Raw genomic sequence first — 13022 nt, 5'->3', positions numbered from 1 at the left:
ACCTTGGGGAGAGTCAGTAGGAGGAGTTGGGGGGAGTTACATGGGGCAAAGATTATAATGAGATGTATCACATTCTGCATCTCTGCCCCAGCATGCACCTTGGGGAGAGTCAGTAGGAGGAGTTGGGGGAGAGTTACATGGTGCACAGATTATAATAAGATGTATCACATTCTGCGTCTCTGCCCCAGCATGCACCTTGGGGAGAGTCAGTTGGGGGAGAGTTACATGGTGCACAGATTATAATGAGATGTATCACATTCTGCGTCTCTGCCCCAGCTTGCACCTTGGGGAGGGTCAGTAGGAGGAGTTGGGGGAGTTACATTGTGCACAGGTTATAATGAGATGTATCACATTCTGCGTCTCTGCCCCAGCTTGCACCTTGGGGAGCGTCAGTAGGAGGAGTTGGGGGAGTTACATGGTGCACAGATTATAATGAGATGTATCACATTCTGCGTCTCTGTCCCAGCTTGCACCTTGGGGAGAGTCAGTAGGAGGAGTTGGGGGAGGGAGTTATATGGTGCACAGATTATAATGAGATGTATCACATTCTGCGTCTGCCCCAACTTGCACCTTGGGGAGAGTCAGTAGGAGGAGTTGGGGGAGAGTTACATGGTGCACAGATTATAATGAGATGTATCACATTCTGCGTCTCTGCCCCAGCTTGCACCTTGGGGAGTCAGTAGGAGGAGTTTTGGGAGAGTTACATGGTGCACAGATTATAATGAGATGTATCACATTCTGCATCTCTGCCCCAGCTTGCACCTTGGGGAGAGTCAGTAGGAGGAGTTGGGGGAGGGAGTTATATGGTGCACAGGTTATAATGAGATGTATCACATTCTGCCTCATTCTTTTTCCATTTTATTTGCCCCACAAAATCTCCCCCCCGGCCCCCCCATATCTCATCTCAGGTGGCGTAAACCTAACATACTGCATCAGCTGTTCTCGCATACACCGTCGTCCTCCAAAAACCCGCACCAGCGCACTTTTCTCTACGCTGATACATGGACCCCTTAGGATTTATTAACTGACTGAAGTGAATTGCAGAACTGAAAATCCTTCACTCTGTATCATGTGTATAAAATATAACTGCTGACTTTGATTTCCACAAATTCTAACAAAACAAAAAATGTTGGTACAGGATCTTAGAATAAGAACTATTTACATTGTATGGGCACTTTTGCTACCTGCAGGTATACAGGGGTCTCTTACATCAGGTCCTAGTTACCAATCCCCACCCCACTCGCTGATTCCTAGTCCCACCCATGACATGTCATGACACACTGCCCGTGGTTTCCGGCTGCAGCTTCTCCATCTCCGCAGCATGAGTTGGGTGGGAGGACCTGGCACAAACTGACCCAATATTTTACCCAGCACGAGAAAAATAATAATATGCACCAGATACAGGAGAAGATGTTTCACGTCTACAACACACGCACAGGCGCCCGTTCAACCTGTTCTGGGCTGTGCTGCATTCCACGGATACACCTGGCACTGCAGGAGTTAAAAAAAATTATGCACAGCCATTGATGTTAACCATTTCACTGCTGCATCGCACCCCATCATTTTACAACATTCACCCGTTTGTTCGTTCTGGTAACCAAGGTTTGTAAATCCTTCCAGAGCTGCAAGGGTTAAGAGCCCTATACGACACGTCACCGTCATACACAAATACGCACAGTGGGTGAGTTTTAGGCTGTAGCTGCCGTGTAATGGTCCTGTACACTCATCTGCCGATGTTCTCTTGTAACCCCTTGTTGCTTTGAACTTTCTGGGCCAGTTTCTCCGCTCTGGACATTTCCTGGACCTCTCTGAGCAGATGGGAGGTCAGATCCAGGGATCTGGGTTTCCAGTCTTGTCTTTTGGAAGGAGAACCCTCCCCAACCCCCCCTCCCCCCTCACCGCCCCATGGAGTCACTTCCAGGCTCCGGGGCGCTGAGGAGGGGGGGGAGGGGGAAATGCATGAAGTCTCCGGGACTGTGGGGGTGTGACGTGAACACTTCTCCTCTTGTACCCTTCTGCACCTTGCGCCCCCCTGCAGGAGGATTCTGTCTGCACACCACTCTGGGGTTGTAACTAGGGACAAGAAGTGAGGTCCACTGCCTGTCAGAGGGGGGCAGTGTTGTGAGGACAAGAAAAGTACCAGTGGGACCGAAGTGAGAGACACACACACACACACACACACACACACACACACACACACACACACACACACACACACACACACACACACACACACACACACACACACACACACACACACACACACACACACACACACACACACACACACACACACACACCACACACCACACACCACACACCACACACCACCACCCCCTCTCTCTCTCTCTCTCGTGTATGTATATGCGTGAGTACTTATATGTATACACAGATGTAGTCGGCATTATTGCACCTACCGGTGCGTCAAAGTTGTATAAATGGCCACACGGCCGTGTCATTTCGGTAACAAGCGTCACCATTGGTGTCAATAGATCTTCATCAAATCTGGAAGTATCGCAGGAGCTCTGACACCAGAGGAAAAAAAAGAAAATGACATCTATAAAAAGAGAGCAAAAAAAATACAAATATTATTGCTCCTGGTGGTGCTGTCGGGTAATAAATGTAACACAAAGAAGGGGGGAAATCCTGTATTTCTGAGTGCTTATAGTGTACAATTTTGTTCTTGCCTTGATTGTGTGTATATATCTGTAATGTGTGTGTGTGTGTCTCCACTGCTACAACCTTAATGCATGTCCTTGTTAATTACTGTATGCAGAAAGGAGGCAGGCACACGGGCTTAAGCATAAATGAATTAAATGTGCCATGTTACCGACGTTTCGGCAGTGAGATGCTGCCTTTTCCCAGGTGAGGGCTAAGTACCCCCCACTTTCCCACTGCTGAGTGCCTGCATTGCTTCTCTTGTTAATTACTGTAACATTATTACATCTGGCCTCCCTGCCTTGTGCTGCTGCTGCGGCTTAAATCACCTCCTCTTCTAGACTCGCTTCTGCTTAAGTTCTGACCTAAATTCTCTCTGCTGGATTCCTATTCATCTCTGTACACACGGCACAATTCTCCTCCTTTCCTTTAAGGCTGTACACCAGCGGAGTAACCACCCCCCGGGGTCCCCAGCTCAGGGGGAGGGGCCCAAAAGGGGCCGGGTATTCATTGGTACATTGGTATTCATCGCACATTGTGAGCTCAGAGGCTCCAGGAGAAGCTGCAGCTCTGTCCAAGGTGCTGAAATCGAGACCGGCTCCTCTACTGAACTCTCTCTCTCTCTCCTCTCTCTCCTCTCTCTCCTCTCCTCTCTCTCCTCTCTCTCCTCTCTCTCCCTCCTGTCTGTCTCTCCCTCTCACTTCTCTCAACTGTCTGTCTATCTGCTCTCTCTGTCTTTCCCCTCTCTATCACCTCACTGTCTGTCTCCCCTCTTTGTCTCTTTCACCTCTGACTGTCTTTTTAGCTCACACAAACGTCTCTCTAACTTTCTGTCTCTTATCTCTCTGTCTCTGTTTGTCTGCCTGTATCTCTCACACACCTGTTTCTTTAACTCAATCTCTTACTTTCACATATCTTTTATCTCACATCTCTCTCTCTCACCCTATATTTCTGTCTCTCATCTTCTCGCTCTCTGTCTCTTTAGCTCAATCTCTCTCACCTGTCTCTTTCCTTCTCTTACACCTTTGTATCTCTCTAACATCTTACATATACTCTTTTCTCTCTATCTCACCTCTGCGTATCCCTCTTTCTTTCATACACATCTGCCACTCTCTCTCCTTCACATCTCTCTAACACACCTCTCTCTCTCTCTCTCTCTCTCTCTCTCTCTCTCTCTCTCTCTCTCTCTCTCTCTCTCTCTCTCTCTCTCTCTCTCATAAACACCCCCCTCTTTCTCACACTCTTCTCTCATTCACTCCTCTCTCTCACTCACACACCTCTCTCGGACACACCCCTCTCTCGCTCTTAAAGAACAGCTTGGGTGCTTTCTATGTAAACACCAATATAATGTGTTATAGAGCAGAATAGTGGATGTCTCTTGGTCATGTCACTTGCCTTTCAAGTGGAGTGAACCTGGTTTAATTTCCAGTGCCAGCAATTTATAAGTTTGGGATAATCCCTTTATCTTCCTGTGGATCTGGAGCCAGAAATTAGAATTGTAAGATCCACGGAAAAGGGACTTGTGCCTGAAGACATTTCTATGTGCAGCACAGCGTAGTGTGTGTGTGTATGTGTATGTACTGTATGTATGTATGTATGTGTGTATATGTATATGTATATATGTATATATATATATATATGCAAATATAACTGTATGCTCATCTGCATGTCTTAGGCAGGTCTGCAACCCCGCCTTTCCCCATTATCACCAAGCATACAGCACTTCCACTGCAGCAAGGGATTCTGGGAAATGACATGCAAATGAGCACACAGTGTCACTTTTTGCCTCAATAACCATTTTTAACATGGTTCCCTATAGGCTTAAGCTTGCTGCATGGTCACAGCTTTGAGCACAGCCAGGGTTAAGGTGCATACCCAGAAAACCACCCACAGACAGCTGTTTCGACCTTGATGGGTCTCATCAGTGTGGGGTTGATTTTACTGGGAATGCAAGAGAGGCTATGGGATAGGCTAAACCATAATACTGAGTTAAGTTATGGTGAGTAAAAAAGTGACAAAAACCCTCCACAGGAAAGCAAATATGCAAATATAACTGTATGCTCATCTGCATGTCTTAGGCAGGTCTGCAACCCCGCCTTTCCCCATTATCACCAAGCATACAGCACTTCCACTGCAGCAAGGGATTCTGGGAAATGACATGCAAATGAGCACACAGTGTCACTTTTTGCCTCAATAACCATTTTTAACATGGTTCCCTATAGGCTTAAGCTTGTTCATGGTCACAGCTTTGAGCACAGCCAGGGTTAAGGTGCATACCCAGAAAACCACCCACAGACAGCTGTTTCGACCTTGATGGGTCTCATCAGTGTGGGGCAGTATTATGGTTTAGCCTATCCCATAGCCTCTCTTGCATTCCCAGTAAAATCAACCCCACACTGATTCATGGAAACTGCTCCAGGATCTGAGCATCTTCTTAACCCATTTTGTTCTGCAGGGTGCCTGTATTTTTAACTTGTTCAGTGCCAGCGTGTTTGTGGTTCGTCCACTCCAACCCTGAAATAATATAGGAAATATGTCTCTGCTGTTAGTGATGTGACACAATCCTTTTATCTTCTCCTGTCTGTGTGAGGCCGCAATTATAGTTGTCGCGCGTGCATGACGTCACGCATGCGAAACCTGCACTGAGGTCCGAGGCGTGATGGAGGCGTGGCCGTGATGTCACGTGAGCGGTTCGCCCTTAGCTGAACCGCGCACGTGACCCGACCATCACGCGACAAAGACAAAATTATTTGTCTTCTCGAGAATCGCACACGCGGTCGCACTTTATCGGTCACGCGCTCTATGGGCGGCCTCATAGAGGAGAGGCTGGGTGTATGTGCCGCGTGCGCGCCATCGCTGCCACTATAATCGCGGCATAAGAAGTATGTACAAGCTGTGCAGGGAACTGTTGTGATGTTCTGTGTGTGTGTGAGAGAATGTGTGTACTAGTGTCTGAGAGCACGTGTGTCCTTGTGTAAGTGACAGAGCATATGTGTGTGTCCCCGTGTAAGTAAAAGAAAGTGTGTGTGTGTCCCTGGGTAAGTGAGAGAGTGTGTGTGTCCCTGTGTAAGTGAAAGAGAGCATGTGTGTCCCTGTGTAAGTGAGAGAGCGTGAGTGTGTCCCTGTGTAAGTGAGTGTGTATGTGTGTCATCATCTATCCACCAAGAGGAACCTTCTTATGGAGAAACGAGAGCACGTGTGTGTCCCTGTGTAAGTGAGAGAGCGTGTGAGTGTGTGTAAGAGAGCGTGTGTGTCCCTGTGTAAGTGAGAGTGTGTGTGTCATCATCTACCCACTTTCTTATGGAGAAATGAGAGCTGGGCTCTAAGTATTGGAACATTTTATTAATGGAGGCCATTGAGATCCATCTCATCTTCTGGATGAGAAACGATGTTTCAGAGAATCTTCCTACTCCTAATTCCAGGGAACATTTCATGAATCCCATTACAATTACTTCCTGGTAAAATATTTTATAAATAAATAAATAAATAAACAATGACCGATTCCTCCTCATATATGTTTCGACCTTATCCGTATACAAATATTGCATATGATATTATGTACCAATGATCAGACAGATAAGTAGTTATTTCTATGTGTGTGCTTGGTGCTGTGCACATGGGAATCCGCACACACTCTAGTTCCCAGTCCCTCCCCCCCCCCCCGCTGGTCTCTCTGGGGCCTGTCACTGCCACAGAAGCTGCTTCGTCTGGTGAAGGGGAACGGTCACTCTCTAATAATGACATCAGAGCTGCCACTTAGCTCGATTGGCCGTGTCCCCTTCCTGGCACTGCCAGGGCTCCAGAGGCATGCCAATTACTCTGCTCCAAACACGGAGACTGGCAACTGGTCAGAACAAGGGAAGGGCCCCAAATTCAGGACAAGCGGGGGGACACACAGAGTGACAGACAGACCACAAGCATCTCCTTAAAATATGTCGACAGTTCTTTTTATTGCAGTATGGTTAACCATATTTTCATTTTATTTATTTCTTTGTCATTAAAATGTCATTTTACACGGTACACAGATTATAATGAGATGTATCACATTCTGCGTCTCTGCCCCAGCTTGCACCTTGGGGAGAGTCAGTAGGAGGAGTTGGGAGGGGGGGGAGTTACATGGTGCACAGATTATAATGAGATGTATTACATTCTGCGTCCCTGCCCCAGCTTGCACCTTGGAGAGAGTCAGTAAGAGGAGTTGGGGGAGTTACATGGTGCACAGATTATAATGAGTTGTATCACATTCTGCGCCTCTGCCCCAGCTTGCACCTTGGAGAGAGTCAGTAAAAGGAGTTGGGGGAGTTACATGGTGCACAGATTATAATGAGATGTATCACATTCTGCGTCTCTGCCCCAGCTTGTACCTTGGGGAGAGTCAGTAGGAGGAGTTGGGAGGGGGGGGGGAGTTACATGGTGCACAGATTATAATGAGGTGTATCACATTCTGCGTCTCTGCCCCAGCTTGCACCTTGGGGAGAGTCAGTAGGAGGAGTTGGGAGGGGGGGGGGGAGTTACATGGTGCACAGATTATAATGAGGTGTATCACATTCTGCGTCTCTGCCCCAGCTTGCACCTTGGAGAGAGTCAGTAAGAGGAGTTGGGGGAGTTACATGGTGCACAGATTATAATGAGTTGTATCACATTCTGCGTCTCTGCCCCAGCTTGCACCTTGGGGAGAGTCAGTAGGAGGAGTTGGGGGGAGTTTCATGGCGCACAGATTATAATGAGATGTATCACATTCTGCGTCTCTGCCCCAGCTTGCACCTTGGGGTGAGTCAGTAGGAGGAGTTGGGAGGAGTTACACGGTGCACAGATTATAATGAGATGTATCACATTCTGCGTCTGCCCCAGCTTGTACCTTGGGGAGAGTCAGTAAGAGGAGTTGGGGGAGTTACATGGTGCACAGATTATAATGAGATGTATCACATTCTGCGTCTCTATCCCAGCTTGCACCTTGGGGAGAGTCAGTAGGAGGAGTTGGGGGAGAGTTACATGGGGCACAGATTATAATGAGATGTATCACATTCTGTGTCTCTGCCCCAGCTTGCACCCTGGGGAGAGTCAGTAGGAGGAGTTGGGGGAGGAGTTACATGGTGCACAGATTATAATGAGATGTATCACATTCTGCGTCTCTGTCCCAGCTTGCACCTTGGGGAGAGTCAGTAGGAGGAGTTGGGGAGAGTTACATGGTGCACAGATTATAATGAGATGTATCACATTCTGCGTCTCTGTCCCAGCTTGCACCTTGGGGAGAGTCAGTAGGAGGAGTTGGGGGGGAGTTACATGGTGCACAGATTATAATGAGATGTATCACATTCTGCGTCTCTGTCCCAGCTTGCACCTTGGGGAGAGTCAGTAGGAGGAGTTGGGGAGAGTTACATGGTGCACAGATTATAATGAGATGTATCACATTCTGCGTCTCTGTCCCAGCTTGCACCTTGGGGAGAGTCAGTAGGAGGAGTTGGGAGGAGTTACATGGTGCACAGATTATAATGAGATGTATCACATTCTGTGTCTCTGCCCCAGCTTGCACCTTGGGGAGAGTCAGTAGGAGGAGTTGGGGGAGTTACACGGTGCACAGATTATAATGAGATGTATCACATTCTGCGTCTCTGCCCCAGCCTGCACCTTGGGGAGAGTCAGTAGGAGGAGTTGGGGGAGAGTTACACGGTGCACAGATTATAATGAGATGTATCACATTCTGCGTCATTACATTTGCTTTTATTTGCTCCCCAAAAATCCCCTGTATCTGAAGTGGTGTAAATCTAACATACTGCATCAGATGTAAGAAACGTTTCATACACACGCCGCCGCCGCTCTGCTCCAAAAATACGGAGCAGTCTGCACATTCTTTTCTCTGCGCTGAGCCCTAAGTCTATAAAGGAACCGTCCATCCTTGTGCTGCTCTGGACTCTGTCAGCTGTTTGTCTCAAAATGGGCTGGACAATAACTAGCAGATCTCAGTGTATTTGAGCTGGGAAAATATATTCAAATATGTGTCTCTTGGAAGAGACGGTCTTGGACAAAACACGGATGGCGCATTCTCTCATGGATGGAGCAGTCTCACCTGGATGGAGCAGTCTTCCCTGCAAGGAGCAGTCTCTCTGGGATGTAGCAAGTCTCTGACGATCTAAAGAGATGTCTCGTGGGCTGACGAACCTGAGATTGACCTTAATATTCCACCATTCTCAGATTAGACAGTCCTGGAAACATCTCTCATATGGGTGATCAATGAGTGGAGGAGGAGAGAAGGGGGAGAAGAAGAGAAAGGGGTCGAGGTGGAAGAGAGAGATGGAGGAGGTGATGGAGAGAGATCTGAGAGGGAAAGAAGACATTAATAAGAAAGTGAGAGGCTCCTGTTATTGAAGAGATGGCAGTGTCATGATTAACCCATTCCCTGCCACACAAACCTTCCTCATATCCTATTATACGATTCTACAGTACTTTTATTTCTGGTCTTGTTCTCGACCCCATAATTTGGGGATCGGAGCGTTCAGGCAGGAAGCTGATGTGATACCCTGGGAACAGCCCGGGCACCTTCCGTCTTTGTGTCTTCCGCTAGTGAGAGTTTACAGGGCGAGGCGGCGGCTCGGAGAAATGGGTTTGGGATCCCTTTATAAGCCAGAAGGGCTAGCCACACATTGCTCTGCATGTTATATATATATATATATATATATATATATCTTCCCACTTCTTTCTCCACAACATTGCTAAAATACAAAAAAATGTTTCTGTTTCTCTACTACTAAAATGTTAACGCACGCCCTCATTCGCTCCCGTCTGGATTACTGCAACCTTCTCCTTACTGGCCTCCCGGCCTCGCAGCTCTCTGCCCTTCAATCTATTCAAAATGCTGCTGGGAGGATAACCTCACTCTCCTCTCTGTCAGCCTCTGCTTCTCTCCTCCTGGAAACTCTCTGCGGGCTCCCTATTAAACTCTGAATACGCTACAAAACGATTCTCTCTCGCTCCAGGCTCTCCCCTTCGCCGCTCCCTTTATATCTCAGCTTTAATCTCTCGCTAACCGTGTCTACTGTTTTTGTTAGTCTCCGTACACGCTGATTAGAGTGTTAGCTCTTTGGGAGAGGTGCTTCCTTCTCCCAATGTTATTTTTATGTCTTTATACACTCATCCCATCTGTATTATTATATATTTCTGCATTGCAATGTTTAAAAAAAAAAAAAAAAAGTTAAATGTTGAGTGTCTGATTGGCTGTATAAAAAATATACATATATTTAGATTGTAAGCTCTTCTGGACTCCTTTTCCTAATGATACTTTTATGTATGAAGTGCTGATTCCTATTACCTCCCGTGTATTACCGCTGTAAGGCGCTGTACACAAGGATGGCGCTATATAAAGATATACATACATATCTTGCTGTGCGGTGTGGTGGCAGCTTCTCCAGCGGTGAAAAGGTTAAGGTTAGGCAGAGCGCTGGGAACTCTGCTTAGATGTTAATGGCGTTTTGGTGAGATAAGGTGCTCAAAGTGTGCTATACACAAGAAGGAGGGGAGTACACTCTGGGTATTAAAGCATTGATAGATGTATACACTGAGCATCAAACAATGGGGCACCAGATATCCTGAAGGTCGGGGTAGGTAGTCCAAGGACAGCCTCCCCTACCTCATTGGGTTAGCCCTAAGTACTCACGGTATTCACTGCCACCAGAGTCTCCCCTCCACCGCGTGCTGCTGTAGAGAAATGGAGTCCAGCAATGTAGAGAGTGATGCAGCGCACCGCGATCAAAAAGAAGAACAGGTCTGGCCAAAAAGATGTATTCTTTAATGAAGTATCATAAAACCAAGGGATGCAGCCCTTCTACGCGTTTCGTGTCTAGCACTTTATCAAGAAGTGCTTCCACACAGTATACAGAACATTTAAATAGTAATGGCTGCCAAATCTCGCGATGGAGATGTGATGTCACAGATATCGCGAGATTTGGCAGCCATTACTATTTAAATGTTCTGTATACCGTGTGGAAGCACTTCTTGATAAAGTGCTAGACACGAAACGCGTAGAAGGGCTGCATCCCTTGGTTTTATGATACTTCATTAAAGAATACATCTTTTTGGCCAGACCTGTTCTTTTTGATCGCGGTGCGCTGCATCACTCTCTACATAGATGTTAATGGCGTTTACTTTAAAAAAAAAAAAATGATTTTGTGCATCAAAAAAAAAATAATCAACTGCATCAAAGCCATATGCCAAGTTTAACTTAAACCCTAAAAAGCCTGGTAATAATGTTCGGGCAGAATTCAGTTGATATGTATCAGAGGAGCGGCTCAGTGAGTAAAGACACTGACCCTGTTAACAATGACATCTGAGTGTGAAGACGCTGATTCAATTCGGCTCCTTGTGACCTTGGGCAAGTCACTTTACCTCCCTGTGCCTCGGGCACCAAAAACATAACTTGTTAGCTCATCTGGTCAGGGTCTGTGTCTGTAACATTCCTATGTGCTGTCAGCGCTAAGCAAGAAAAAAAAAACCTATTATTATTTAAATTGTGCACACATTATGCAATGCTGGGAAATTCCTTTTTGTTACATTTTGGCACGCCAAAAAAACCAAAATATGTCCTTGGTACATACTGTCGGCTGTCAGGGAACGGAGCCGGACGGGCTCCATATAGCAAGGCAAATTTTGGAGAAAAACTGTCATTTTTATTCTGCATCAATACTTGCCCCATCTCAGGGAAAGTCAGCAGGAGTTACAATTATTTATTCATAAAATATATATTAGTACATTGAGAGTGACCTCTCGTTATCAAGTTTGTCCTGGGTACAGAATATTAAGCTAACAACATCATAAATGAAAGTTATAACCATGTTTAAAGTAGGAAACAGCCAAAGTCTGGAAGGAATTTAGACGGGAGGCGGTTCTCATAGACTCGGGTAAATTGTTCTAGCAGCGGTGGGGTATGGGGGGGGGGGGGGTTGGGGGGGATCAGTACGAGAAGGGAGAGCGACCGGATTCTTTATTGAACAGAGGGACCATAAGCAGGTTTCTGTACGGTGGATGTAAGGGGTTAAGTGCGGTGTACAGTGGGGGGTGAGAAGCCTGCTCATATAATTGGGATACTTGTCAGAAGGGGTTTGAAAGTTAGAAAACATATAATTTGCACCTGGATTCAAGGGATATCCAACCAAGTTCAGTTAACATATCACAATAATTGGTTTTGTAGTTAAATATTGAGCTGTAAAGAAGTCAAGCTTGCGGAGGTTAATTCTGGGTAGTGGACAATACACTATATCCCCTTCGTCAATAATTGGCATTAGCATCTGCTGTGCATAGCGCTTTCTGACCAAGGAGCTCGAGTAGGATTTAATGATATAAAAGTGCGCCCAGTTGCGTATAGATTTTGGATGTCGTGTCGATACGCACATCAAATCTTAGATGGGACTCTAGCCATATAACCAAATATTTAAAGCTGGTGACTGGGGTTAGATGAGGGTTAGACTCGGCGCTAACCTGTCGTTGGAAGCTTTGCACGTTCAGCCTTTGTCCCTAATACCAGTTACTGTTCTGTCCGTGTTTGGCGCCCGAATTGTAACGAGACGTAGCACATTCTCGCTGAAACTCATGAATCCGCCGATGGACTTTAATGGCCGTTAACGCTGGGGATCAGGTTATAATACCGGACATCGATGATTAGGGACTCTCCGCCACCGAGTGTGCGCGCCATTTTTGTTTGTGCCAAAATACCCGCCAGATCTGAAGTCGCTTACATGTGACTTCTGCAACGGACTGTAAGAAACGGCTTTGTACGTGACAAAGGGATAATGGCAGAATGAGCGCCCACTGCCCATCTCCGTGTCCCGTCCGCCTGGTGTAAAATGTCACACTGTAGCAGTTTGTCACTGGTGCAACATTTTTATATGTTTTATTGGGATAGTGTTTCACACCCAGGATATGCTGAATATTAATAATATTAATACAGGCCTGTGTATTAAAGTCTCCCAGCTGCAGCAGCGTCAGATATAACATAGAAAACAAATGATCTCCGTAGTCTAAATACTCTGGGTACTAAGGTAACGCATGACTTTGGTACCAAGGTATGTGCAGCTCTGGGGGATTTGGGAGGGGAACACGCGGGACTCTGATTTTGCTGCTCGCTCCCCTTACATCGTCTCCAGAAGTTCCGGAGCACCCAGCTTTGGGTGCAACTAATTTAATGACAGAGCGGGGGGAACTGCCTCATATTTTCTAGACTTTAATGTTGGCTCTAAGCATCTTCCAGCTGGAAAAGTGGATTCAGCCACGTGACCCCCCTCACCGTTCTATCTGGTCTGGGGGAGGGGGGGGGGTTGAGGGTGATGCTGTTATTAGTTATCGTAATTAAATTCGAGATCAAGGGTGGCCAACTC

The sequence above is a fragment of the Ascaphus truei genome, chromosome 15 (genome assembly GCF_040206685.1).
Source record: "Ascaphus truei isolate aAscTru1 chromosome 15, aAscTru1.hap1, whole genome shotgun sequence".
NCBI lineage: Eukaryota > Metazoa > Chordata > Amphibia > Anura > Ascaphidae > Ascaphus > Ascaphus truei.
Note: the sequence above shows the minus strand (reverse complement) of the source record.